Here is a 4,906-nt window from a genome sequence, read left to right as displayed (position 1 = left end):
CTCCAGTCCCTGGGAACCACTAATCTATATTCCATCTCCATGGATTGGCCTATTCTTGACATTTTATATAAATGGAATTATACAATATGTGAGCTTTTGAGACTAATTTTTTTTGTAAGCATGATGTTTTTTAGATTTGGTGTAGTGCATTGACCCTGCTTCTTAAATTAGTTTGACGTCTAGCAAACATAAGTGATAACTTTTAAGAAATTTAGTAGACTAGACTTTTTAGAGCAGCTTTAGGTTCACAGCAAAATTGAGCAGAAGGCATGAAAAATCTTCATACACCCCCTGCCCTTATACATGCACAGCCTCCCCTACTACTACCATTTACAAACTGGTACATTATTGTAATTGATGAGCCTACATTTCAAGATCATTATCACTCAATGTCCATAGTTTACATTAGGGTTCACTTTCTGTCTACATTTTGAGTTTGGACAACTGTATAAGGACATGAATCTACCATTACAGAATCGTATAGAATAGTTTCACTCCCCTAAAAATCTTTTGTGGTCTACCTATCCATCTCTCCTTTCCTGCCTCCAAATCCTTGGCAACCACTGACTTCTTACTAGCTACAGTTTTGCTTTCTCTGGAATGCCATAGGGTTAGAATCCTAATGCATAGCCTTTTCAGATTGGCTTCTTTGACTTAGTAAAATGCATTTACGGTTATTCTATGTGTCTCTATGGCTGGATAGCTCATATCTCTTTACCACTCAATACTATTCCATTGTCTGGCTGTACATAGTTTATTTATCCATTCGCCTAACATTTCAATTGCATTGATTTATACTCTAATATTTTATTGCTTTTGTTTTGCTTATTTTGATTTAATTTGCTCTTACTTTTTAGTTTTAAGCAGGAAGCTTAGAGTATTGATTTGATTTTACTTATTTTTTAAATATGCTTTTATTGCCCTAACCAGTTTGGCTCAGTGGATAGAGCATCAGCCTGCGGACTGAAGGGTCCCAGGTTCAATTCCGGTCAAGGGCATGTACCTTGGTTGCGGGCACATCCCCAGTGGGGAGTGTGCAGGAGGCAGCTGATCGATGTTTCTCTCTCATTGATGTTTCTGATTCTCTATCCCTCTCCCTTCCTCTCTGTAAAAAAATCAATAAAATATATTTTTTTAAATATGCTTTTATTGACCTCTGTAAAAAAATCAATAAAATATATTTTTTAAATATGCTTTTATTGACTTTTAGAGAGAGGAAAAGGGAGAGGGATAGAGAGATAGAAACATTATCTAACCACTTCCTCCTTCATGGCCCCCTCTGGGGTTTGACTTTGCAACCCAATCATGTACCCTGACCAGGAATTGAACCGTGACCTATTGGTTCCTAGATCAACACTCAACCACTGAGCCACATAAGCTAGGCCGAGTATTGGTTTTAGATCTTTCTTTTTTTTAATATGTTAATTCAGTGCCATAATTTTTCCTATAAACACTGCTTTTGCTACATCCCACAGTTTTTTAAATTGTGTTTTTTAAATTTAGTTTATTTTTAATTTCTCTTGAGATTTCTTCTTTGATCCATGTGCTACTTAGAATATGTTCTTTAATTTCCATGTATTGGGGATTTTCCAGCTATCTTTCTATCATTGATTTCTAGTTCAATTCCACTGAGAGCAGATATTGTATGATTTCTATTATTTTAAATTTGTTCAAGTATGTTTTATGGCCCAGAATGGTCTATGTCAGGGATTCCTCCATGTGCACTGCTTAATGTTGAATAAAGCAGACTATGGATGTCCATTATATCCAGTTGATTTCTGGTATTGTTAAATTCAATTGTCTGCTTACTAATTTTCTCCCTGCTGAATCAATCTATTCCTAATAGAGGTAAGTGTATTGAAGTCTCCAATTATAAAAGTGCATTCAGTTGTAATAGTGAGACTGCTATAAATAGGCCTTTGGTAATGTGGTGGTGAGTGTGGGAAGTGGGGAAGCATTTTGTAGCGCTATGATTAAGTCTCAGTCTTTTAATGAAATTGAGCCTTTTGTCTGTGAACTTCACAAGTGCATCCTGGATGATGATGATGATGATGATGATGATTATTCACCCCCTAGGTGGTACAGGATGGCCAGAATGGGCTGAAGTTGGGTATTTTTCTTTCCTCAGGTTAGTTAAATGTTGCTAAGACCCCAGAAGCTTAGGCTCTGAGTAAATGGTTTCTCCCGAGGGAGACCTTGTTAAGAAGAATAGAATGTTCTGATGTATTTCAAAATGTCTCTTTTTTCTCTTCCCCCTGCTCGAAGCACCAGGGGATTTTCTCTAACATTCACCATAAGAACTGGTAGAGCTCCAGGAGGTAAAACTCACAGGAGAGTGTATCCCCTCCTATGACTCAGGGTCCCCTGGAGTTTTTATCTCTCAGACTTGTCCACACAGAGCCTCCCACAATTCATCATTTACAGTTCAGGGCCCCCTTCCCTGACACTGGTTCCCATGATATTTTGGCTGGTGGGTTTTTACTCCAGTAGGTTCTGATTCTCTATATTTGCCTGTCAGTCTCTTCAATTTGGGGGCATCAATTTGCCCTTTGACCTCACTTCTCTCTTAAAGAATCTAAGAAGAGTTGATTTTTCTGTTGCTCGGCTTTTTACTTCTTGATAGGATGGAGTGGCAACTTCTAAGCTTCTTACCTGCTGGGGCAAAACCCTGAAGTTTCTTATAGTTCTGTGTTAAAGATTTTGAAAGCCTAATCTGATCGTAGACTTGGGGGATTTTCATAGCTTTGAAAATTTCTTGGCCTTTATAATTACTGCAAAATTTGGTCTGTAAAGAGGATGTTGCTTGACCTAAATCATACTTTTTTAAGCTATAGAAATATTTAGGATAGTTAAAGCATTTCAAGAAGACAGCAGGGTCTATGTACATATATATAAGTAAGTACTAAGAAAAAAAGCCTTATTTTAAAGTAGAGTCAAGTCATATAAATTAATGATTAACTTTATCTCAGTTCCTCGATATACTTAAATAATACTTAGCCCTCTCTTGCTTAAAAAATGTTAATTTGCTTCTTGCCTCTAAGTGGAATATTTGGCTCTCTAACCCCTCTTGTCTCTTATGTCTCAGGTTAAAAACTCCCCAGAGAAGGCTTCCCTGACCCATCCCATGTAAAGCAGCCACCACACCTATTGCTTCTATAACATCACCCGCTTCATTTCCTTCAGGAATAATGATTATTTATTTATCCATTTTCTGTCTCTCCTCCCCTAAGGTAAGGTCCAAGAGATACTGTAAATAGCCCCCTTTGGCTTTCCACTTGCACTTCCCTGTGTCCTAAGATGCAAGAAAGACAGAGTGAAAACTACAGAAATGAGGGGAGGAGACCACTTGCACTTCCCTGTGTCCTAAGATGCAAGAAAGAGTGAAAAATACAGAAATGAGGGGAGGAGGGAGGAGAGAAGGGAGGGAGAAAAAGAGGAGGGAGGGAGAGAGAGAGAGCGAGAGAGAGAAGTAGGTGTTTTTCTATAATGTAGGATATTGAAAATTTGACAACACAAATCAGAAACAACATTTGTGCTGATTGATGGAGGCGAGGGTGGCAAACATGGCAGCATTCCTGGCATAGTTGGTGGGGTCCTCAACATTACCAGTCAGCAATAATTGGGGCAAATGTTAGCACCAAGTTCAGCCCCTGGCTCAGATGTTTGAATCTATGACAGCAGGAGATGCAGCTGTGTTTCCAGTTGGTATTGGCAACACAGTTGATATTTGGGGGATAGCAAATTGTATATTCAGTGAGCAAAAGAAGAAAGAGAAAGTGTTAAAATACATGCCGTAGTCATGGAGACAACTAGCTTCTTGGAGCATTGGGTATGACACTTCCAGGAACCTCACAAAATTACCTAAGAAGAAATTCAGAGAGGCTGGATTTCCTGAAGAATAAATAAAATCATGCATTGCCTGAGAATTTTTACTTTGTTCACTTTTTTTAAATCTCCTTTCATTGCCACACTAATGAGGCCTATGAAACAAAGGTTTTCTCCCGCATATAATTAATTTTATTTCTTTGCACCTTTGAGAGGGAATTCCAATCAGAAAAAATCACCACCTATATCTGAGGATTTTCTATACACAAGAGAGTAGGAAAATCAAAAGCAAGTAGTTCTCTCTTTTTAGTCATTCAATTTAGAAAAGATAATATAGATTTTCAAATACTTAAATTATTTTCCTAATCACCTTGAGTTTAAAGCCAAGTTCTCTAGTGCGTAATGTAGAAAAAAATTTCATGGAAAACATTATTCTCTCACTTTTCCAAATGTCCCCATATTCCAATCATGTTACATAATTGTTTCCCCAATGAAAAGCACAAATAAACACTTGAGTGTCTTAACTTTTCTGCAACCTAGAGTGAAATTTGTAGCAATTCAAACTCAGCCTTGGCTATTAATTTCTGTATTGCTTTTGTTGTCTCCTCCCCTACGCAATGGCCTACTGGTGTTTACTTAGATTCTTTTTACACCAGTTTTTCATACTTGTGAGAAAAGAGCCTCAGCTTGGCCACAGACTTTCAAAATTAAATGCTTAGTAGGTCCATCTTAGTCATTGCTCTTGAGTCTTTTTCTTATTTGTGTAAATACTTGTGTAAGTAATTATGTGAGGACTCTTCTTGTGTCTTACTCTGATCTATAGCATATAAAAGATATTCCATCTCACAATGACTTTAATATAGTTAGTTTGATCTACCATTTCTCTCCATAATTAATTACTTCAACAGCACTTGAAGTTCATGTATATTATCTTTACGGCCTAGGATCCCATGAAATTGAACCATAACTTTTCATCTAAGTCTTATAGATGCCCCTAATTTGTATTAAAATTGCATACTTTTTTAGAACATTTAAAGGCTGACAAAATCTTTAAAATTTTTCAAGTAAAATTATACTTTAT

The sequence above is a fragment of the Myotis brandtii genome, unplaced genomic scaffold, assembly GCF_000412655.1.
Source record: "Myotis brandtii unplaced genomic scaffold, ASM41265v1 scaffold733, whole genome shotgun sequence".
NCBI classification, from domain to species: Eukaryota; Metazoa; Chordata; class Mammalia; order Chiroptera; family Vespertilionidae; genus Myotis; species Myotis brandtii.
Note: the sequence above shows the minus strand (reverse complement) of the source record.